Source organism: Erinaceus europaeus, chromosome 3, assembly GCF_950295315.1.
Source record: "Erinaceus europaeus chromosome 3, mEriEur2.1, whole genome shotgun sequence".
Lineage (NCBI taxonomy): Eukaryota > Metazoa > Chordata > Mammalia > Eulipotyphla > Erinaceidae > Erinaceus > Erinaceus europaeus.
The window spans coordinates 130,697,890-130,723,343 of record NC_080164.1 but is presented as its reverse complement, the minus strand read 5'-3'; the positions used below and the strand labels follow the sequence as shown (position 1 = coordinate 130,723,343).

The 25,454-nt window shown below is 39.2% G+C and overlaps 1 protein-coding gene and 1 pseudogene across 1 annotated transcript in view; both read left to right on the top strand.

Moving 5' to 3' along the window:
- RASGEF1B (RasGEF domain family member 1B) overlaps positions 1-25,454 on the top strand; it is a 200,574-nt gene that overhangs the window by 86,790 nt on the left and 88,330 nt on the right. The window lies entirely within an intron of this gene.
- Positions 21,674-22,060, top strand: LOC107522282 (glutaredoxin-1-like; annotated as a pseudogene).

Genomic DNA, 25,454 nt, shown 5'->3' with positions numbered 1-25,454 from the left:
AGCTTATAACCCTTAAGAATTTCTACGTATGCCATCCTTTGATTAATCTATCAAAATGATTAGTTAGACGAGTAGTTGGTGGCTTAGTGGGTTGAGTGCAGGACTTCATTTGATTCCCAACACCTATAAGCTTGAGCAATGCTCTGGACTTTCTTTCACTTGGACTTTGTTTCACTTAAAACAAGTGAATCTTGTTTTTAAAAGTAACAAAATAATTATTCAGGATCTGCAGGACCTCAAAGTGCCTTTAGCATTATTAAGCATTAAATTTTCAACAGCATTTGAAATGTGTTTACTTACTGAGTGTTAGTTTAGCTATGATTCATGTACACGGTCACCCTAAAACCCCACAATATTCCATCCATCACATCAATCTGGTAAGAAGCGTCTGTTAAATGACTAACATGTGCTTGCCCCTGTAGTGCTTTAATAACCAGAACCCAGAGCCTTTGAGCTTTCTAAATGCTGAAAATTTAATGTGTTGCTAACAACTAGGAAGTATCTGTTGGTCTGAAAATGTTTGTACCCAAATGCTGGTAAATAAATGACTGAAGAGAAAGGGATATATGAAGGTTGGTTAACATTCATGCCAATTCTCATCCTTCATGACACCACCTCTGCTCCGAGTATATACACCTCTTTCTTCCTCATGATTAGCCATGTTGAAACTCTTAATAGTTTTTTTCTCCGTTTGGGGAAATATGCTTGAAAATTTTATCTGGGGAGTTGGGTGGTTGCGCAGCCGATTAAGTGCAGGTGGCACAAAGCTCAAGGACTGGCATATGGATCCTGGTTCGAACCCCTGGCTCCCCACCTGCAGGGGAGTCGCTTCACAGGCGGTTAAATAGGTCTGCAGGTGTCTGTCTTTGTCTCCTCCTCTCTGTCTTCCCTTCCTCTCTCCATTTCTCTATGTCCTATCCAACAATAATGACATCAACAATAATAATAACTACAACAATAAAACAAGGGCAACAAAAGAGAATAAATAAATAAACATTAAAAATAAATTGGTTATTTAAAAAATTATAATAAAAAAAGAAAATTTTATCTGAAATGTTTTATGTGCCTTTTTGCATCACATATTAATTTTAAAAAAAAACCCACAGACATACTAGGGAATCAAGGAGATACAAATTCATTTCCAGGTCACCTTCAGTATTTCATCACAAAATATACCCACTGTTAATAATTTGGAGATGCATATTTTTCATGGTTTCTACACACACACATATGCACATACACATGGAAAAGACAAAAGATGATCTGGGTTTGGGCACACAGAAAAAGTATGTGGATTGATAGTGTGTTCATCATAAAAAGTGTGTTCATGAACTAGAAAAAGAACAGCCCAGCTCTAGAAAAGTCACACATACACACACACACACACACACACACACACACACACACACACACACCTAAAAGGAAAAAAAAAACAAGAAATAAAAACCTAGTCTCTAGGGTAAAGGTTAACAAGGAAACTGTCATTTGGAGTTGATGATTTGCTTTCCTGTAGGCCTCCAACGTGCAAGGAATTGGTTTATGATCCCTGGCTACATTTTTGCCAGTTAGGGTGAGTGCCCTGGTAGCCCTAATTATTACACACTTTGTTTCACATTCCCACTTAAACAGTTTTTTTTTCCCCCCCTAATGGGTCTGGATCCTGGCAGCCACACTTTGAAAAGACTGAGCTGTTCTTTCTCTAAATGGCCTTTTGTATGTGGATAATGACCCCCACTCTCTTGAATAGGGTTTTTCTCTACTTGCTGTCGCTAAATGTATCATTGAAAAAAACAAAGCATAGAGAAATTGCAGTAAAATAGCACATAATGGCCCCCTGAGGTGAGGGCTAGGCTAGGCTCTCTGACTTTTAACATTATACTTTCCTTCTTCAGAAGTTTCAGGTAGAAATTTTACCACAGAGTAGGGGGACTGGACCCTGTGGAATCTGGGTTGTGTTCTGTCCTGTGATTTGAGGGGGGGAAATAAGCTGTCACTGAGTTAAGGGGTTCCTGGGTCTTCTGAGTAGAAATACCCCTTATTGAGTTAAAGTCTGCTTCAGAGGTAGTGCTCCCAACAGTGTATCTCTTCCTGGTCCCCCTCCTGTGTCTCAGGGACTTTGGTCATTTTAGTCTTTGTGCTGCAACTCTGCTGGGATACCTGAATTTGCCATGTCCATAGAGTGGGGAAGTCTTATAAAACAGATGAGGGCCCAGGAAGATATCTCAGTGCCAGAGTGAAGGGCTTGCACGCCTCAGGTTCTAGGTTCAGTTCCCCTCCACTTCCATATTCCAAAGCTGAGAGGTTCTCTGGTGTCTCTCAATCTCTCTTTTCTAAATCTTATAAAAAATAAATGAGAGAAAAAAATTTTTGGAGAAAGCTTTTAGAAACCTACTCTATGTGCCAAGATTTAAAAATAAATTAATTTTTTCATATCATATAAGGAACAAGGATGCCAAAGTTTACAAAATTTTAAAGATTTTTATCTACCTATTTTACATTTAAAACTAGTTAAAGGGATACCTAGATTTCTTAGTTTTTGATTGTTATACATATACATACATATATACATATATCCCACCCCAGAGCCTAGCCAAATCATAAGGCAATTTTAAGGTCTAAAGACCATATGTGTTAGTGAAGCCTCTCTACTCAGTCTTATTCACTGTCTTCTTCTCTACTCCCTGTTTATTTTCCTCCTGTATGTAAAGGCATTTTGTAAATTACTAGACATTATATAAATACTAGTCACTATAAGCTAATCACCCACCCTTCTCTCTTGTATTGGTTTCTTCTTTGCTCTTTATTTATTGGCAGCTATTAATCCCAGCCAATCTGTTTCTCCTACCTCATCCCTTGGGCATTTTAATAGCTTCTCTTAGTACAGTAATAACCCATAATGGGTTAATAAAGGGCTGTTAGAGATGCTAGGGCACAGCCCTTTGGAGAACTGTAAAGCACTTTTCTAAGTTGATTCATTCCCTCCTTGAGTGCCTCAAGAATCACAGCTCCCTTGTCTTAAAAAGAGATAATGATAATACATGTCTTCTTTACCCAAACAAGTGAAGATACAGATATGGTGTCTGTGTACTTAATATATTACATGGTTTCCATCTGCATAATTAAGAAGACATGATGTAGCACTGAAATTTAGACAAAGGAACATAGGGGTTGTTTCCCACCAATAACTAATTTTGTAAAGAGAGACAAGCATTAGCAACTACATTGTATATTGAACCATAATGGAACATCAACATTTTTCTTTCATCACAAAAATAGTATGAATAGGTTTTAAGCATTCTGCTCTTTTATAACATGCTATTAATTTTAAAAAGCATGTGAGGTTTGGAGACAATTCAGGGCATCCAACTCATTCTTTGTAGTCCAGCCATTTATGCTGATTCCTAATATTCCCAGAAAACTTTTGAGGACTAACTTTGCACAGTAGTTTTGAGCCCTAAGTGGTGTCTGTCTACTAACTCTGAGTGCGCATGAACTAACTTTAGCCTTTTGATTCTATCAAACTTACACTTTAGATCTCACTTACTTCTTAAATCTATATGAGAACTTGAAAATGACTAGTTTCTAATGAAGGCTGGTAGGTTCTAAAGAAGCAAACTCATTATAAATTGGTCTTTATTGGCCCATATGTGTGTTACCCCAGGTTGATAGAATGTGGGTGAATGGAGACAGACTTGGAGTGGTGCTCTGACTTCTCTCTCTTTCACTCTCATATGAAACTCTTCCTCTCTTTCTCATATGAAATAAATATTGATAGAAAAACTAGAAGTGGAGAAGGGGATTCAAATCATAATTATTGCCAGTCTTTTCAGAAAACATAAAGTCAAATTTTAACATTGCTGTAGGTAAAAGTAGACTTTATTCCATAGTTACATATCTCATCTGGTCAGAAGGCTCATGAAACTCAGATAAAAAAGGAAGTGGATGTGGAAGGGGAAGAAAATATGCTTCAGAGTTTTTAAACTGTAGCTACTGACTTTCATATCAGAAGCCAGTTCTTACATTTGAAACTCTACTGATCTAAGCAAATTTCTTAACTTGTCAACTAATGAGTTTAAGAAGCAAAGCCCTCCTGTTGTTACTTCATTTTCTTTCTGCTTCAGTTCTTTCGAATAAAATGCTGAAAGAATTGAATTGAATAAAATGCCAAGGAAGCAATTTTCAGAAATGCATTGGTAGTTAAGTTGCCCTGTCCGTTAAGCTCACATATAGGTGGCCTTCATTGGCATTATCTAAAAAAACTTATGTAAAATTTTGATATTATATAAGGGAGGGGAAATTAATGCCTAAGAAAGTGACCTTCCTTGTTTGGGTAGACAAAATAAAATTGAATGTTCATGAAGTTATTTTAAAGACTCTTAGCTTAGGGGCCGGATAGTAAAGCCCATTTGTTTTTGTTTTTGTTTTTTTTTTTGTTTTGCTTGTTTGTTTTTTGGTATAGCACAGTTGTTACCAAGCCCCCAGTTCCCACCTGCAGATGGAAAACTTCATAAAAGGTGTACCAGTATCTTTCTGTTTGTATCATCTTCTGTAAATAATAATACACTTTTTAATTTTTTTAGTCTTTTCTTTGTAATTGCCAAATAACTAAAACCTTGCTCTAACATAGTTATGTTGTTGTAAGTTTTTCAATATTAGACAAATTTGTTTACATCTGAGCTAAAGTAGACTTTGAAAAAGCAGTACAATTGATATTAAATTCAAGCACTTAACATGATGATATGATTTGATCATAAATACCTTATAACTGCTATAATTTCCTTCATTTTACAGATAAGAAAAGTGAGGCTCAGAGATTTTAAGCAACTAGCTCATATTTACAATTAAGGAGTGACAGGATGGAATGAGAACACAGATAAGGCTCCTCAAAGCCGTGATTTTTGCCACTCCCGCAGCCCATATTTCCAATGACTGCTTATAGTCTATCTACCAAATTGACCAGAGATGAGTGGGGCAGGGTGTGTCTCAGCAGAGCAGAGAGAGTGGATATGGAAAAGGGAAGGAACACAAAAAATTTTAAACAACTTTTCGTTTTTATTATTTTTTTTTGGAGGATTAATGTTTTATAGTCAACAGTAAATACAATAGTTTGTACATGCATAACATTTCCCAGTTTTCCATATAACAGTACAACCCCCAATAAGTCCTCCTCTGCCATCATGTTCCAGAACCTGAACTTTCCCTCCCACCCACCCCAGAGTCTTTTACTTTGGTGCAATACACCAACTCCAGTCCAAGTTCTGCTTAGTGTTAAAACCACGTTTCATAAAAGTTGCTGAGACAGTCTTCCTTAGAATTTCTTCACAGGGAATAAAATGTGTAACTTAAGTATGGTAATAGATGGCAAATAGACTTATTGTGGTGGCCACTTCAAAATACAGATGTCTCCTGTCATGTCGCACTTTGCCTTTCGCAATTTCATTCTATCTTGAATTTTTCAAATATATTTATTAAAAAGTTGATCAAGACAGTAAAAATTATACAGCACATGCTCAGTTGTCTGACTAAATCATACACCCCTGTATTCCAATTAAAATTAAAATGGCTATACATATGGACTTGTAGACCTACGTATTCGAGCACCTCCACAAATCCTTCAATGCAAGGTGCAGCTTCTCGACAACTCCTTGTGTGTGTGTTTGAAATGGGTGTGGTGAAACCAAGCCAGTTTCTCTCATATGTGCTTCTACATCACTACATGCAACGGAAGCATCTTTGCTCTTGTGTTTGCAATTTCTGAGAACCTTTATCTAAGCTCCACAATGACTCGTAAACGTGCTGCTTCTTCTATGCCTTCTGATGATGAAACTAAGCGCCAGATGAAGATGCTTACCATCCAGGAGAAGATGAAACTCTTGGATATGATCAAAGATGGCAAGAAAATTATGGAGGTTGCCCGCCATTATGACTTGAATGAGTCTACCGTTTGCTCCATCCGTAAAGATGAAAAGAGCATCTGTGCAACAGCTACTGTCTCTTTCATAAGAAAGCAAAGCTAAAGGGGTGTTATTTCATATCTAATAATGTTAAAAAATATTTAGAAGGTCGTAAACAGGTTTTCTATGCTCTAACTATGAAAATATTCCATTTATAAATAAAGAATCCTACTTCACAGAAATTCACTTATGGGGTAGAGTATGAAATTGATTAATGGCAATAAATGAGGAACAACTGTATATGAATATTGTATCATTGTGTTGCACACCTGAACTAATTCAGTATTATATGTAACTTATACATCTCACAAAACTGTTTACTACCATTCAGGGAAATGAACTCACACATACACAAGATCTCTAAACAGCTTCCCCAGCTCCTTTTCTGATCTGTATTTTTCTCTTGAAAGATGGAGAGAGAGAGATAGACAGAGATAGAATAGAGAGATCACACAGCACCACACTACCACCCATGGAGCTCCCCTGGTGCCATAACGGTGTTCCCATGTGGTATCTGGATGAATGTAAAAATGTGAAAAATGCACAGGAGCAGATGTACTTCTCTAGAGGGACTTGTGCATGGCAAGGTGTAAGTTCTACTGAATGAGTTCACTGCTGGCCTTCAGATTGTTTCGATAACAACAACTTTGAGTTTCAGTTTACCATCTGGGCAAGGACTGGGAATTCCATTTGCACCATGCCCAGATCCATTCTCCAACTTTTCTGTCTTGTCTTCCTGCTCTTGTGTGCCCTTGTGTTTGGTCAGGAAGGGGCTGGTGATGATAGGAAGGCTGAGAAAAGAGTCGGTATCTATTCCACGTTGCCTTCCTGTTCAGTCCATGTCTTCTCATAACCACATCTTCCTGCCAACTCTGTATTCCTATCTTTCCAACCTGGGTAACATAGTCAGCACCCCTCCCCCACCCGAAGCTACTCTCTGGCTACTCTTTTTCCCTCCCTTCATTAAGGCTAAACTTAACTTATCTGAGGGAAATTCGGTTTACCTCTGAGACCTGACTGATAGACTTTGTCTTTCTCATCTTAATTTCCTTTCCTCTCTCTACAAAACTCTTATTTATTAAGCAAATACCCACTGGCATGGTTATTCTTCAGAGCTGCTGAAAGTCATCATGGTAAATGAGGCAGACAAAGAAAGCCCTGGCTCACCTAAAGCTTAATTTGAAGCTTTTCTATTTACATTTAAGTTTATCATGTCTCCTATTCCCTATGCTTTTGCTCATTCCCTAATCCTTCCGTACCTATTGACAATTGTAAAAATATTTTAAGTCCTGCTTCCAATTTTTCTTCCAAACTCCAACACTCAGCCTCCATTTGAGAGCTGTGCAGCTCCAGCCTCTGTGGTAATGATGAAGAGTCTAAAAGGCCCCTAAAGTCTTCACTTCAGCCTTCCAGCTCTTCTCCCCAGAATTTATCATTGTGAAGAATGCACAAGAGCAGATGGAATTTTCCAGATCAGACTTCAACCAGCTGTTTTGGCCTTTAAAATGGTTGGCTTCCCCAGATGATAAAGAGATGCTTATGTCCCAAGATAATGAAAAAGGCGATTGAAGTCTTTATCCCACACCATGTCCAAATAGGGCTCCTGTGCCTCAGAGTAGGGATGTGTTGAAGAAAGCAAAAGTTTTCCACAGACAACCTGCCTCCTTGACTTTTGTTTCTAGAAGCCTGAGCAATGGCAGAAAGCCTAGTGGTGAGGAGGGGAACAGTGAAGATGGTCAGAGGCAGGAGGTGGAATGAAAGGTAATTTCAAAAGCCTCAACGCACTCTTGAGGGGTGGCAGTCACTGGCTATATCCTAATAAGACTTATTTTGGGGCTTCCTACCAGGACAAAGATTCAGGGACCCTAGACCAGGGTGTTCCTGAGCTTCTTGACTGCCTATGTTGCCACTCCTATGCAGAATCACCTGACTTCAAGGGACACAAATAGCCAGAAGAATCCTTCACTCTGAAGTTCAGATAAAACCAATGTTGAGTAATTTCCTAGTAGCTGAACATACTGTCTTCTCTTGGTTTCTTCAGCACTGAGCACATGACTTTTAATTGTCATCAGGTGCTTCAATTTGTAGACGAACATTAAGTTGCCTTTACAAAAACTCTAAGCTGCTTACAAGAGAAATAAAATGATAGCTTCCTGGGTGAGTAGGAGTATTTCCTCCTGAAGGACATTTGGGTTTTCCTGTCTTCTTATGCATAAAAGTGGGCCACAGGCTGGAAGATAGAGAACTGACTAGGTTTAAGAGATGTTCTATGAAATCATTTATTTAGTTATTTATTTTAGATAGAGACAAAAAGAAATTTAGAGGGGAAGGGGAGATAGGAAGAGAGACACCTGCATCACTGCTTCATGACTCATGAAGTTTCCTGCAGATGAGAACCAGGGTCTTGAAGTCAAGTCCTTGTACATGGTGATGTGTGTATTCAACCAGGTATGCTACCATCTAGCTCCTTCTTTCTTCCCTTCTTTCTTTCTTTTTAATTGCCACTGGGGTTATTGCTGGCTTCTGTGCTTCTTCTTCTAGCATGTGCTAACACTACAAAGCAATAGCTCCTGGTGGCCATTTCTTCCTTTTCTGTTTTTTCTTTCTTCCTATTATATTTGACAGGACAGAGAAAATTTGCCAGAGGAGAGGGAGATAGAGAGGGAGAAAGATAGACACATGCAGACATGCTTTGTTGCTCATGGAGCATCCCCTTTGCTGATGGAGAGCGGTGACCAAAACCTGGGTCCTTGTGCATGGTAATGTATGTGCACTCCTGAGTGTGCCACCACCCAGACCCTCCATAAAATCATTTTCATTTAGGGTAGGGGCAGGCAAACAATATATCCAAGGACAGTCTAGCCCAGCACTATTTTTTGTTTGTTTGTTTGCAGTTTTATTAGTGATATACTAGTGGTTTACAAAAGTGTAAGATTGGGGAGTCGGGCTGTAGTGCAGCGGGTTAAGCGCAGGTGGCGCAAAGCACAAGGACCGGCGTAAGGATCCCCGTTCGAACCCCGGCTCCCCACCTGCAGGGGAGTCGCTTCACAGGCAGTGAAGCAGGTCTGCAGGTGTCTTTCTTTCCTCCTCTCTGTCTTCCCCTCCTCTCTCCATTTCTCTCTGTCCTATCCAACAACGACGACAACAACAATAATAACTACAACAATAAAACAACAAGGGCAACAAAAGGGAATAAATAAAAAAAAAAAGATTTAAAAAAAAAAGTGTAAGATTTCAGGGTTATAGTGTCATACCCATGTTTGTGTGTGTAAGTCACTGCCATTGCCATTAAAGGCCTGCCCCCTCCTCCTTCTGACAATGGTCAGAGTTCTCACAAGGTTTAATGCTGTGCAGATGTCTCCCCAAGGCCCTGCCACCCTACACAGAGTATTATGGTACTTTCAAGACTTTCCCCAACCAATAATGTCCTGACACGTCACTCTGTCACTCCGGGGGTGTTGACCTAAAAAGTCTGCCTATTCTCCCTCCCCTCGTGCTCTCTCTTGCCCTGCCCGGTGGTGAGGTAGGAGGACACAGCCATTTTTTTTGGGCTGGCTCCACATGGCCTGAACCACCCATCTGACCCAACAATAAAGATTTGTGTTCCCTCTGCGCTTGGATTCTCTCTCCTTTGCATCCCACCGCCGCGTCAAGCGACAGTTTAAGACACAGTTTCCACTACCAGTATGACTCATGTGCTGAAAATAATTTTTCACTGTTTAAAATATTTGGAAAATCAAAAGGAAGAGGACAGGAGGTGGCACACCTGATTAAGCGCTAACATTATAGCACTCAAGTACCCAGGTTCAAGCCCCTAGTCCCCTTGTGCAGAAGCAAAACTTCACGAGGTATCTCTGTCTCTCTTCCTCTATATCTCTCCTCCCCTCTCAATTTCTCTATGTCTCTATCCAACAATAAATAAATAATAAATTTAAAAAACTTAAGAAGAATTTAAAAAGAGAAAATCTAAAGGAGAAAAAATGCTTTATGATTTATCTAAGTTATATGGAATTCAACAAAAGTATGCACTATGTTTTACTGGAACACAACTACACATTTGTCTGTGTGACTGCTTTTATATTGCCATACACAGTTGAGGAATTGAGAAAAAGCTGAAAAGTTAATTTTTTAAAAAAAAATCAAAAATGTGTAATACCTGACTCTGTAGAAATGTATTTTTTCCCTCATATAGAGGGAATATAACATTCCTATTCTTAGACTTTTAACTTGTCTAAGAGCAAGTCTTATCAGCTGATAACTAGACTTATCTTTATTTATGTTTGGAGTAGACAGAGACTATTACTTACTCAATGTAAGGTTGGCATCAGAAAACACTAAAACTCAAAGGGGCTCATCCCTATGAGTTAAACAAAAAAAACTACACATTTCTTTTCATTTATTTCCTTGTTTCTTTATTATGACCCAGACTTCACATCTCTGAGTCAGCTTATGTAGATAGAAAGACATAAGCATAGACAGAAAGAGAGGGGAAAGACACCATAACACCAAAGCTCCCCACAATGCAGTGGGGGCTGGGCTCCAACCTGGATCCTTCTCATGACAAAGCAAATATTATTGTCCAGGTGATCTATCTTGCCAGTCATCCACACATATTTCTATTTCTTTTAAATTTTGTTTTACAGAAAAGTAGTTGTCTCACACTGTTTCACTCAGATGTTGAATATGGAGAATTGAAACACATGAACTTGCAAAGCAAAGTAGCCACACTGCAAACTGTCTCTAAGATTTCGTGAGAACTATGGTAGTGATCAGAAACTTTGTGGTGGATGTGGTGTGGAACTATATCCCTGTGATTTTCTTTTTTATGAACCACTAGTACATCACTAGTAAATGTAAAAAGAAAGAAAAAAGTCTCAGGTTTACTATCTTTTATCTTCTTCCAAATCTGTGCCAGCAAAACTTACCCACAGTGCTATGCTCCCAGCTCTTGCCTTTTACTTCCTCTCTACTCCCCATTTTGAATCCTCAGATCTGCTAATAAAGACCAAATATTGGGAGTCGGGTGGTAGCGCAGCGGGTTAAGCACACGTGGTGCAAAGCGCAAGGACCGGAAGAAAGATCCCGGTTTGAGCCTCCGGCTCCCCACCTGCAGGGGAGTCGCTTCACAGGCGGTGAAGCAGGTCTGTAGGTGTCTGTCTTACTCTCCCCCTCTCTGTCTTCCCCTCGTCTCTCCATTTCTCTCTGTCCTATCTAACGACGACATCAATAACAACAACAATAAAACAACAACAAGGGCAACAAAAGGGAAAATAAATAAAAATTTTTTTTAAATGACCAAAAAAAAAAGACCAATTATTTACTCATATTCACCCTATCTTTTCCCATGCTTTGGTAAGATCATCCAGTATTTGTCTTTCTCCCTTTTTAAATTTTTATTAACTTAACTTTTCAGCTTGTTTCCTTAGCATGGTCCCTTCCAGTTCTATCTATACTATTGCAAAAGTCAAGATCTCATTTCTTCTTATACTTGAGTAATATTCTACTGATTATATGTACCACATCTTCCTCATCTATTCTGCCACTGGAAACTTGGACTGTTTCAAAATCTTGGCTATCATAATTATACAGTGCTCTAATGAACAATGAATGTGGGTAAGTATGCCTATAAGCTCTTTAGATAAGTTTTTTAAAAAACATTTTTTATTTATTTATAAAATGGAAATATTGACAAGACCACAGGATAAGAGGGGTATAATTCAACATAATTCCCACCACCATCCCATCCCTTCCCTTAAAAGCTTTCCTTTTTTTTTTTTGCCTCCCGGGTTATTGCTGGGGCTCAGTGCCTGCACCATGAATCCACTGCTCCTGGAGGCCATTTTTTCCCCTTTTGTTGCCCTTGTTGTTGTAGCCTTGTTATTACTGTTGGATAGACAGAAATGGAGAGAGGAGGGGAAGACAAAGAGGGGGAGAGAAAGACAGACAATCTGCAAACCTGCTTCACCACCTGTGAAGAGACTCCCCTGCAGGTGGGGAGCCAGGGGCTCAAAACAGGACCCTTACACCAATCCTTGCGCTTTGCTCCACGTGTGCTTAACCCGCTGCACTACCGCCGGACCCCGTAGCTTTCCTATTTTTGATCCCTCTGGGAGGATGGATTCAGAGTCATTATGGGGTACAGAAGGTAGAAGTTCTGTCTTCTGTAATTGCTTCCCTACTGAACATGGGTGTTGGCAGGTCGATCCATATGCCCAGACTGTCTCTCTCTTTTCCTAGTGGGGCAGGGCTCTGGGGAGGCAGGGTTCCAGGAAACATTGGTGGGGTCTTCTGCCCAGAAAAGTCAGGCTGGCATCATGTTAGCATCTGGAATCTGGTGGCTGAAAAAGAGATCAAACATCAAACAGAACAAGTAGTTGACTAATTATGAACCTAATGGCAAGAATATTGCAGATGAAGATTTAGGATCTCCATTTTGGAGAAAGATAGTTGGTGTATTTTAGGTGTTATTCAAGGGGCCCATGGCTTTATTAGTTTTTGCCTGAGTCTGACAGATAATATGCAGGTGGACCCAAGGTATTGTCTGGGAAGATGGTGTCACAGTTGGAAAAAGGACAAGAAAGCTGGATCAGGGAAGAGAGCAGCTCCCAAATATGGGGAAAGTATATAAATATTGTTAACTGTAAAGCCCAACAATTTGATCTGGGTCCCATATTCAGCCTAGAAGCCTATGTAACCTTTGCATCCCTGTAGGTCTGAGTTCACATTCTGTGGTCACAGCTAGGAATACTCCCAACTGCACCAATTTCAGGACCCATCTTCCTCGAATGTTAGAGTATGTTGCCCACCCTCTCTTCAGAGAATGGACAATTTCCTACCATTGTTGATCCACACTGAGGGCAAGGTGCTGTGAGGGCCCACAAAGGGGTGCATTATGTTGTTCCTGATGGAGATGACCAGTAGCAGTGGAAAGAGGAAACATTCATGAAAGACATGTCTCTGATATCTGATTACTGTAAAAAATGGCGACTAATCCCTAGCACTGCAAAAACGGTATCATCTGTTTTCCATCTACACCATGCCTCGGCCTCGCGTGAGCTTAATGTGCAGCTTGGCGATACGAGACTCCGGCATGAAGCTGGCGTTACTCTCGATCGCACTCTGTCATTTCACGAACATCTCATAAAAACTGCAGCAAAGGTGGGCGTGAGGAATAACATCATTGCAAGACTGGCCAGCTCCTCATGGGGCGCGAGCGCTTCCACACTACGATCATCATCTCTGGCATTATGCTATTCCACTGCAGAATACTGTGCCCCAGTATGGTTCCATAGCCCCCATGTCTAACGCTTGACGTCTCGTCATCCAATCTGGTCCCCTACGCCTACACTGAACTTCTCTGTTCCAGACTCTTGGAAACAGAGTTGGCAGTCAGCTGAGGTAAAGAACAAACACCTCATCACAGACCCCTGCAAGTGTCAACCCGGCTTTGACCTAGCACGTTATGATTGGGCCCTCCTCAATCACTGTCGAACAGGCCATGGCCAGTGCGCCGCTATGTTCCATCGCTGGGGAGCCAGAGACGACCCGAACTGCCCCTGCAGCTACAGACAGACTATGACCCACATAGTCAACGACTGCCACCTCTCCAGATTCAAAGGAGGTCTCGAAACTTTACATCAGGCTCAACCTGATGCTGTTGACTGGCTACGGAAGAAGGGCAAACGCTAGAAGAAGAAGTGGAAAGAGGGATCTGTCAGAGGTCTAGGCCTATCAGGTCTGTTTGGGAATCGCAGGACTCCCTGACTAGGGCCTAAGGTGATGGGGTGGCCTGTTATTACCAAAGAGTCATCCTTAAAGTATGCCAGTCTCTTGCTCTTATCCAGCTTTTGTAATCCTTAGTTTGTCTGACAAGGTAAGCTTTGGAGTGATTGAGGGAAGTAAAATAGGAAGTAGGTGAGGAGGGTGTCTAGGTCTAAGTAAAAACTATTTGATTAGGTACTGTATGGTGTCATTTTTAGGTCTTTCTACTTGTTTGCTGTATTTATTGACTTACTGAAAACTATTGTGCCCTATTGCTTTAAGCTATATATTTTTCCCAACTTATGGATGCCTGTGTACCTATGCCCTATCTCATGGACTCTGGTCTATATCTAGGTTCTGAGGCTTTGTTAGGAAGTGTACCACCCAAAATGGAATTAAGGAGTCCTATGAGCTAGGAAAGGTCTCACCAGAGTAATGAAGCTGGAGGGTTGACATTCCATGCCTGATGATCCGAAGTGAAACATGTTGAACTGGTACTGGTTGCATTGCTTAAGTTGGGATCATCAGATGCAGTATCAATTGATATGAATTGATTTATGTATAGCTGTGTCTTATAAAGTAGCACCATCAGTTGCTTCTGTTCTAAGCTTAGAGGTGATTTAGTATTCCAAAGAGCAAGTCATTATTATGGATGTATTAACAATTTGAGCCCACTGCTAAAATTCAATCTGATTACAAATTTGAATTCTTAAGTCCTTAGATTGAAGGAACATATACTCAGAGTTATGGTCTATTGGTCTATGCATCAAAGTTTTGAGACATTCAATCCATTTTCCTCCTCTCATATTAATTAAATAGTGATTTGTGAGACTATAAGTTAATAGGAGTATAGAGTTAACTCCATTCTTACCACCAATGGTTTATGTCCCTCCTCCCACCACTTCCAACAGTGAAGCTGAACATTTACCCTCCCCCTCCCCCCAGAGATTTTTACTTTGGTGCCATACTCCAAACTCAGTCAGATTCTGCTTTGAGTTTCCCTTTTTGATCATTTTTCTCAACATTTCTTTTTTTTATTATTATTGTTGTAGTTATTGATGTCGTCGTTGTTGGATAGGACAGAGAGAAATGGAGAGAGGAGGGGAAGACAGAGGGGGGAGAGAAAGATAGACACCTGCAAACCTGCTTCACTGCTTGTGAAGTGACTCCCCTGCAGGTGGGGAGTCGGGGTTCGAACCGGGATTCTTATGCTGATCCTCATGCTTTGCACCACATGTGCTTAACCCACTGCACTACTGCCCGACTCCCTTTCTCAACATTTCTTTATGACTGGGATCATCCCATACTCATCTTTGTCTTTCTGGCTTATCTCACTTAGCATAATCCCATCTAGCTCTATCCAAGATTAGTCAGAAAAGGTGGGTTCATTGTTCTTAATAGCTGTGTAGTATTCCATTATATATATATATATATATATATAATAGCTTTCTCGGCCATTCATCTCGCTATAAAAATCAGGCAAGAGAAAGGAATCAAAGGAATACAGATTGGAAGGGAAGAAGTCAAACTCTCACTATTTGTAGATGATATGATATATGCATAGAAAAACCTAAAGAGGGTGGGGGAGACAATAAACATAATGGTTACGCAAACAGACTCTCATGCCTGAGGCTCCTAAGTCCCAGGTTCAATCCCCCCGCACCACCATAAGCCAGAGCTGAGCAGTGCTCTGGTGTCTCTCTCTCTGTGTCTCTCTCTCCTCTCTCTGTGTCTCTCTGTGTGTGTGTATGTGTCTGCATCTCTCTCAAAAATAAAATTAATTTTAAAAAATTAAAACCTAAAGAATCCAGCACAAAGCTACTGGAAATCATTAGGCAATATAGTGAAGTATCACGCTACAAAATCAATGTACAAAAATTATTGGTATTTTTAATGTAAACACTAAGTTGAAGAACAGGATAGCCAGAAACCTCTCCCATTCACTATCACAGCAAAATCAATAAAATATCTAGGAATAAACCTGACCAAAGAAGTGAAAGACGTGTATACAAAAGTTATGTGTCACTATTCAAAGAAATAGAAAATGATACAAAGAAATGGAAAGATATCCCATGGTAATAGAAGAATTAATATCATCAAAAATGAATATTCTACCCAGAGCCATATACAAACTTAATGTGATACTTATCAAAGTCCCACCAAGTGTCTTTAAAATAATAGAACTAAAATTATAATCATTTATCTGGAACCAGAAAACACCTAGAATTGCCAAACCAATTGCCAAGGAAAAGAAGCAGAAATTGAGGCATCACACTACCAGATCTCAAAACTATATTATAAGGCCTTCATAATCAAAAATAGCCTGGTACTGGGACAGAAATAGGTACACAGACCAATGGAACAGAATTGAAAACCCAAAAGTAAACCCCCAAACTTATGGACATCTAATTTTTAGTTAGTTATGTGGCTAGAACACACTAATTTTTGATAAAGGTGCTCAAATTATTAAATAGAAGAAGGAGGCTTTCTTCATGTGCTGGGAAAATTGGGTTGAAACATGCAGAAGAATGAAACTGAACCACTTTATCTCATCAGAACAAAAGTCAACTCCAAATGGATCAAAGACCTGGATGTTATACCAGAAACTATCAAATACTTAGAGGAAAACATTAATGGAACATTTTCCCACCTAAACCTTTGATGATACAAACCCAATTTCAAGGAAGACTAAAACAAAAAAAAATCAATGGGACTACATCAAATTGAAAAGCTTCTGAACAGCAAAAGAAACCTTCCCTCAAAGAGACCCCTTGCAGAATGGGAGATCTTCACATGCCATACATCAGACAAGAGGCTAATAACCAAAATATACAAAAAACTCATAAAACAGCAACAAAAAAATGACCGCACCCCAAAATTGGCATAGATTATGAACAGAATATTCACTACAGAAGAGATCCAAAAGGCCAACAAGCATGAAAAATTGCTCGAGGTCACTGACTGTCAGAGAAATGCAAATAAAGACAACAACGAGATACCACCTCACCCCTGTGAGAATGGCATACATCAAAAATGATAGCAGCAACAAATGCTGAAGAGGTTGTGGGGATAAAGGTACCCTCCTGCACTGAAGGTAGGAATGCAAATTGGTCCAACCTCTGTGGAGGGCAATCTGGAGAACCTTCACAAGGCTAGACATGGACCTTCCATATGACCCAGTAATTCCTCTCCTAGGGATATACCTCAAGGACTCCATAACATTCAACCAAAAAGATATGTGTACACCTATGTTCATAGCAGCATAATTCGTAGTAGCCAAAACTTGGAAGCAAACCAAATGCTCAACAATAGGTAAGTGGTTTTTAGTTCTTCGGAAATCCACACATTCCAAATTAGCATTGCCTAACCCAGAAAGTTCTCCCAGAAACATTACAATAAATTTCAGGATGCCGGCCAGGCTTCCCTGGACTGAAGACCCCACCAATGTGTCCTGGAACTCTGCTTCCCCAGAGACCCACCCTACTAGGAAAAGAGAGAGGCAGACTGGGAGTATGGACCTACCAGTCAACGTCCATATTCAGCGGGGAAGCAATTACAGAAGCCAGATCTTTCACCTTCTGCAACCCTCAATGACCCTGGGTCCATGCTCCCAGAGGGATAGAGAATGGGAAGCTATCAGGGGAGGGGATGGGATATGGATATTGGTGGTGGGAATTGTGTGGAGTTGTACCCCTTCTACCCTATGGTTTTTTTAAATCTATCCTTTCTTAAATAAAAAATAAATTAAAAAAAATTTCTTTCTAGAATTCTTACTATAAGTGACTTTGTTAGCAACTCAATTTAATCCTCAAAAAAATCTTGGAATATGAGTATTTCAAAGATACTATGAAATTTGGACAATGAATTAAATTATAAAATTAAAATATGTGTTCTATCCATATAACTAAGGATCGGAGAGCAAAGAGAAACATGCTTTAAAGTGTAATGCAAAAGGTTAGGTTTCCCAAATACCTGGAAGGATGTCTAGTCTGGTGGCAAGTAAAATGACCAACTTGTTATTGAGAATCCATGACCTAACTTATGGAAAATACCTAGCAGTGTCTGGCATTCAGTGGTTACCCAGTAAATTTTAGTTTATTTCCTTCCTCTTTTTTTTTTTTGACATTAAATTTTATGTATGGATTTTGTATCAGAAAGGCTGGAAGAAAGCAGAAATAATTCTTGAAAATTGTCACTAATCAGGACTGGGGGGTGGGTATAGGGATAGAAATGGGGATATGGCTTCTCCATCTATTATTTACATATTGTTTTTATTTTATATTATTTTATTTTATTTTATTTTTTGCCTCCAGAGTTATCACTAGAGTTCAATGCCTGCACTACAAATCCACTGCTCCTGGAGGCCATTTCCCCCCTTTTTTTGTTGCCTTTGTTGTTGTTATTATTGTTATTGTTATTGCTGTTGTTGTTGTTGTTGGATAGGACAGAGAGAAATGGAGAGAGGAGGGGAAGACAGAGAGGGGGAGAGAAAGACAGATGCCTGCAGACCTGCTTCACCACCTGTGAAGCAATCACTATGCAGGTGGGGAGCTGGGGGCTTGAACCGGGATCCTTAGGCCAGTCCTTGCACTTCATGCCATGTGCACTTAACTGGGTGTGTTACTGCCCGGCACCCTGTTTTTATTTTTTTTTCTGTTTTTATTTTAAACCATATAAATATATGAAGCATCAAAGACTAAATTAAAAATAAGAGAGGTTGGACAATGGTGTACCCAGTAATGCACACATAGCACATTACCACAGAAGTGGAATTTCAGTTCCCACCAGCAGAAGGGAAGTTTCACTGAACAGTGAAACAATGCTGCAGTTTGTCTCTCTTTCTTAATATCTTCTCATCACCTCTCAATTTCTGTTTCTATCTAGAAATTTAAAAGAAAGAAATGAAATCAGTGGGTTTGTCATGTAGACCCCAAGGGCCAGTGGTAAATTTTGTTATAAGATAAAATGAGATGAGATGAGAAGAGATAATAGTAAGGCTTAATTTGGGACCTGTAAATTTTAGAGCCTTCCTAGTTTGACAAGCCTACCCAATTTTATAATGACAGTTCTTCCTGGATATCAATTCCATTCCATTTTGTTATTTTTTTTCAATCTACTTTGGAATTAATTTTTATTTGATTTAAAAACAGTAAGATCCCAATCTTTTTGTTTATATACATTACTCCAAATAAAAAGTAGTGAATCTTCAACTTCTAGGTTTTCTTTTACAGCTAAAACTTCTCTTCTGAGACGTATTATATCTAGTTTTCCTTTACATTTTGTTCCTTTTCTCTTTGACAAAAAAAAAAAATCCCCCCCTCGCGCTCCCTTTCTTTCTCTCTTTCTCTTAACCAATGCTCTGCTCAGCTTTGTTTCATGGTGGTATTAGAGACTGAACCTGGGAACTTGTAGCCTCAGGCATAAATTTATTTTGCATAATCATTATGCTGTCTCCCCACCCCCAAACCATAATTTTCACCAAGTCTAGTTTTGTAATACATGTATTCTGTAGAACATCAGTGCTCTATTAAACTAAGTAGTGACATGGAATTTCAGATAATAACTTCTAATATTACTAAAATATTTCATGGTTTCTCACTGTAGAGAGAATCCTTTGGTAGCTCCTTAACAAAGTATTTGGCCTCCTAGCACCTGAATCCTACCTTCTCTGTACTCCATCTCCTCCAAAATCATTGAACCAAGAGTAAGTCCCCAAAACTGCTTCCCACCTGGTTCCTTTGTAAGCGATAAATGACCAGTAAGTTTCTTTTTTATTTTTATTTATTTTTAAATTAAATTAATTTATTTATTTTTGCCTTCAGGGTTATCACTTGGGCTCCATGCCAGCACTACGAATCCACTGCTGCAGGAGGCCATGCCGTTTTTTTTTTTTCCATTTTTGTTGCCCTTGTTATTACTGTTATTACTGTTGTTGTTGGATAGAACAGAGAGAAATCCCTGTGGGTTAAGCGCACATGGTGCGAAGCGGAAGGACGACCCAGTTCACCCTGGTTCAAGCCACCGGCTCTCCACATGCAAGGGAGTCGCTTCACAAGCGGTGAAGCAGGTCTGCAGGTGTCTGCCTCTCTCTCCCACTCTCTGTCTTCCCCTCCTCTCTCCATTTCTCTCTGTCCTATCCAACAACGACATTAATAACAACAACAATAATAACTACTACAACAATAAAAAACAACAAAGGCAACAAAAGGCAAAATAAATAATATTTTTTTTAATTACATGTATCTTTACCAATTTTCAAAGTGATAATATGACCTAGTCTCCTGAGTTCAGTTTATATGAATCAACTGTCTTCAGGTAGACTGGTAAAAACAAGCTTTAAGACCTGAGCATAGAACAAACAACAAACAAGGAAGTAGTTGAGAACTGCCAAACAGCTAACTCATTTTTGCCCATGTGACTCTAGAAGAGTCCTTGGGCTCAAACAATGTGCCTAGTTAGTCCACCACAGTAAAAACCTCTGTTCTTTTCCTGAAGACCTTATTTATTTATTTATTTATTTCCTCCTCCAGGGTTACTGCTGGGCTCAGTGCCTACACCATGAATCCACCGTTCCTGGAGGCCATTTTCCCCCCTTTTGTTGCCCTTGTTGTAGCTTCGTTGTGGTTATTATTATTGCCCTTGTTGACGCAATTCGTTGTTGGATAGGACAGAGAGAAATGGAGAGAGGAGGGGAAGACAGAGAAGGGGAGAGAAAGATAGACACCTGCAGACCTGCTTCACCGCCTGTGAAGCGACTCCCCTGCAGGTGGGGAGCCCGAACCGGGATCCTTACGCCGGTCCCTGCGCTTTGCGCCACATGCGCTTAACCCACTGCGCCACCGTCCGACCCCCCACCTGAAGACCTTATATAGATCAGATTTTACTAGTTAGGATAATATTCAAATTATTTTTCAATTATTGCCAACTTACTATGGAACCACTTTCCTCAGCTCAATGTTGATTGATTCCTCAATGTTGATTGGTTTCCTAAAGACATAAAGTTCATGTCTACCTGCAAGTCTTAAACCATAATCTGACCACTGAAGAATCCTATAAATTTGTTTTTAAAGTGGTTTGTTTTGTTTATGCTAATTAAAGTCTATGTGTCTTAAATCCCTCAATAAAACCCATCTCTCCCATAAGCTTTCTAGGCACCTTTTGTTTATGCCACAACATCTAGTCCTTGTCTTATGTGTGACATGATTGTGTCCCACTTGAATTTTATTTATAAAGCCTTATCTCCACATAAAATACTCATTCTTCTAAGAAGGGTTTGGGAGAGAGTCTGGGTCATTTCTCATAATTCCTGCCACAGAGGTAGATGGATTAAGTATTTAAGTATATCAATTAAGCTGAATCTTCAGAAAACATTTTCAAATTAGGAGGATGAAGATAAGCAGGAAGAATATCTGTCAAGATCATCTGTCAAGATCAGTGTTTACTCTTTGCTCTCTAATATAATATTTACAAAATGGTGCCAAATATATATTATTTGCCTAATCTTTGAAGGTGAAGAAATGTATATCCACAGTGTTTAGTGACTTACCCAACATCCACAGCTAGTGTTTGGTAGAGCTAGAATTTAGTATCACATCCACCAGATGTCAAAGCTTTCATTATTCTTTCTGTCTTCACTCAATATCTTACTTAATAGTTTAAATACTGTAATAGTAACAGTCTTTGTGGATGAAAACAATAAAATGCATTCTTAGTGGATAATTTGATTGAAAAAATTACTTAAGCATATAATATGGCCTATTTTAAAATAAAATTTAAATAGAGGAGAACTTCTCTTTATAAAATAAAATTTGAAAACAAGGAAGAGTCAGTAGGGTTACAAAGGCAATAGAGGGAAAAAAAATCCTTGTTCATCTATGTTAATTAAGAAAAATTCCTGGTACACACGGAGCAATACCTGCAATTGAGGTTTCCTCCAGGGAAGGCAGCAGCTTGTCAGCATGGCTCAAGAATTTGTGAACAGCAAAATCGAGCATGGAAAAGTGGTTGTGATCATCAGGCCTACCTGCCCCTATTGCAAAAAGACCCAAGAACTCCTCAGTCAATTGCCCTTCAAATAAGGTTATCTATAATTTGTCAGTATTATGGCCATCAGTGACACAGAAGACATTATTTGCAACAGTGCACAGGAGCCAGAACAATACCGTGGCGGGTCTTTCTTGGTAAATAGTGTATTGGTAGGTGCAGTGATCTAGTAAGTGTGCATCAGAGTGGGAAACTGCTGATGCAGCTGAAATCAATTGGTGCTCTACAATAACCAGCAGGCAGAATGGTACACAGACTCATGTCACCTCTGAAGGCAAAACAGCATTATGAACAATAGCAGCACTTCCTGGTAGATTTTTCTCTTTCCTCACTCTATGGAAGGAAATTCATTTTGCAATTCCAGAACCAAGTGTTTCTCAAACTTGGTTCCTTTTTTTAAAAAAATTTTATATTCATTTACTCTTTTGTTGCCCTTGTTTTTTATTGTTGTTATAGTTATTATTGTTGTTACTAATGTCGTTGTCATTGTTGGATAGGACAGAGAGAAATGGAGAGAGGAGGGGAAGACAGAGAGAGCAAGAGAGAGATAGAAACCTGCAGACCTGCTCCACCGCCTGTGAAGTGATTCTCCTTCAGGTGGGAAGCCAGGGGCTCGAACCAGGATCCTTACGTCGGTCCTTGCGCTTTGCACCAGGTGCACTTAACCCACTGCACTACCGACTCACTCCAGACTTGGTTCCTTTTGAAAACATTCTTGAGGGAGGAGTTTGCATGTTTTCTAGAATAATGTTTTGCTTTTATGGATAAAAATGAATTAAATTACTACACACTTGTTCAGGATTACCTAAATGGTCATGTGATAGAATAGAGTATGGTCACTTGACTGCAACAACTGCACTTATGTCTGATCTTCTGGCATCAAGTAAATATCAACCAAGCTCAGCATTTTATGTGGAGTTTCTCAGGTAGTGTCTCCAGACTTCACAGAATGGTTGAACATTACTATGAAAATCAGAGGGGTGATTTTTAAGATAGCAAAGATTATGTTTGTTGAATCCCATGGACAGTTTGAAAAAGCTCCTTCAAAACACCCGCTGGTCTCATAATGCGAATCCGTGAAGTCAAGCTGAACTAAATAATTTCAGCTGATAGGCAATAGCAGAAAAACAACTATAAATTCATCCTAGGGAGCATGAAATAAAATTGGCTGAGAAACACTGGCTCAGAGGTAAGGTCCATTACATGGGGAAAAAATAAGAAACACAGGATAAGAAGAATGAACATCTTTTGAGTTAGTAAGTGAGCTGTAAAACATAAATCATGAAAAATATAAAAAAAAAAATCATGAAAAATATGAAACCCAAATGGCCAATCCCAAAGAAACAGATGTCCATCACTTTTCTCAGAGCTGTAGTTTTGATCAACTTGTTCATTTTAATAGTGAGACAAAAGAAGAAAAGGCTGGTTTTGCCCAAACTCCCCCACTTTTTTTTTTTTAGGATTGATATAATTCAAAAATGTAACAGTTACCATAGCTGAATAAATGTAGTCCCATATCCATCTATCTACCTCACTCTTTAAAAATGTAAGAATTCTTTATCCTGAGAATTTTCTGTTCTGGAATTAAAAAATAGATTTTCTTCCACATTCTACTGATAATGGTTCATTCCTTACCTAATAAAAAAAAAAAAGCACCCATCTATAACCCCCCCCCCAAAAAAAAAAAAAGAAAAGCTCCTGAGGGCCAGAGAAATAGCTAAGTCTGTTAGAGCACTCACTTGTATGTATTAGGCCCCAAAGGTTCCAGGTTCAATCCCAGGTACCATCTTAAGCCAGAATTAAAGCAGTCCTCTGGTCCTTCCTCTCTCCTTTTCATTCTCTCTCTTTCATAATAACTAAATAAATTGAGAAAGACAGAGGTAGAGGATGGCACACACTTCAAAGAATGCATACACTCTAGGAAGAGGTTCTACAGAGCTTATTTTACCCATTTATTTGAGCAAGTATCATTTTGGAATGTTTACTACCCTCAGTAGGTACAAGTGGAAATGTTCTAGGGGTCCCCAAAGAGAAGTAAGGATTACATAGTATGAGCTTTCATTGCTGCTCTGTTACCAAATATTTAGTGAAAAGCAGGATAGGTTTCTTCATTAAAATAAGAATTATTTGGTTTGGCTTAATGAAGTAAGAATTAACTGTTAGCCATAATACTTAGCCTACTGCTGTGATGTATCTAGCTTTATTAAGGAAACCTAATTTTTTTTGGTAGGTCACAGCAACACAACATAACTTAGGTTACTGGTAAGAAAGAAGACCATTGATCCTAATCAGAATGATGGCAGGGATTTGAGCTGAATACCATGTTCTGCATTAAAATGCTTCCACCAACCCAGTTAGAGTTTATATTTTGTCTTCTACCCAAATGGCCAAGGAGATCTTCATTGACATGACAAAATGATCTTAACCACTCTTTTAGATTGCACTGTGAGAATCCCATTACCATAATGGGACCCTCTCTCAAGGGAAAGTAGCTCCAGGATCATAAAGTGCTAACTAAACTCAGTGTAACAACCTCCCCTGAAGTTCTACCATTCACATATACTATGGTGTTGACCCAGCTGAGATTATGAAATACTATGAGCGTATCCTTATCTTAGAGTACATAGTTGCAAAAAAAAAAATCAGTTTATACTTGCTTGAATTTGACTGGTCTTTTTCAAAATATCTTTTCAAACAAAGTCGGTTGACATAATTAAAATATACATAATTAAAACGTCAAATTACTGAATTTTTGAGGCAAAGTATTTTGATTGGGGTGTGGTCACTATAGTACTAGAGGTAGGAAATCATGTGGAAAATAAGAGAAGTGACTGAAGATTAGGTTTTCAAATGAAAGTTCTGTCTGATAGCCTGCTTTCTGATTGTACTATTTGGCTTTCTCGGTAGTCTCTCAAAGGCTTCAATATACTTCAGTATAGTATCCTTTTATTATTTTGTCCTAAATCCTAAGCTTTATTGCTTCAAATATGCTATTCTTAGGTAACCAGAGAGAATCATTCCATTTATAACAGATTCCTGAAAGATCATTTTGGTAGAATAATTTTATATCACTTTTTATGGTTCCTAGTTGCTATTTACTAACCTGATATTCCAAAGAAAAAGAAACCCTCTTGTGCATAGAATAGATAGGAAACTAGATATCTCAGGCCACATTCTCTTTATGGACTTTGTTTTAAGTTCAGTATTTTATTTTATTCTATTGGGTAGAGACAGAGAGAAATTGAGGGAGTGCCTAGGTGGTGGCACACCTGGCTGAGTGCACATGTTACAGTGCTCTAGGACCTGGGTTCGAGCCCAGTAACCATGTGCAAGGGGAAAGCTTCACAAGTAGTAGAGCAGGACTGCAGGTGTCTCTCTGTCTCTCTCCCTCTCTATCACCTCCTCCCCTCTCGATTTCTGACTGTCTCTATCCAATAAATAAAGACAATAAAAAATTTTAAGAGAGAGAAATTGAGAGGGAAAGAGAAAATACAGGGGAGATAGAGACACCTGCAACACTGTTCTACCACTCATAAAGCTTCCTTCCTGCAGGTTCAAAACGAGGCAGTACATGGGAATGTGTGGGCTCCACCAGGTGCACCACTGCCTAGCCCTTCATATCAGTATTTGAAAAATAGAAAAATAAGCAAAATACTAAAATAAACCTGTGTCGTATGTCTTGTCATGATCAGTTTA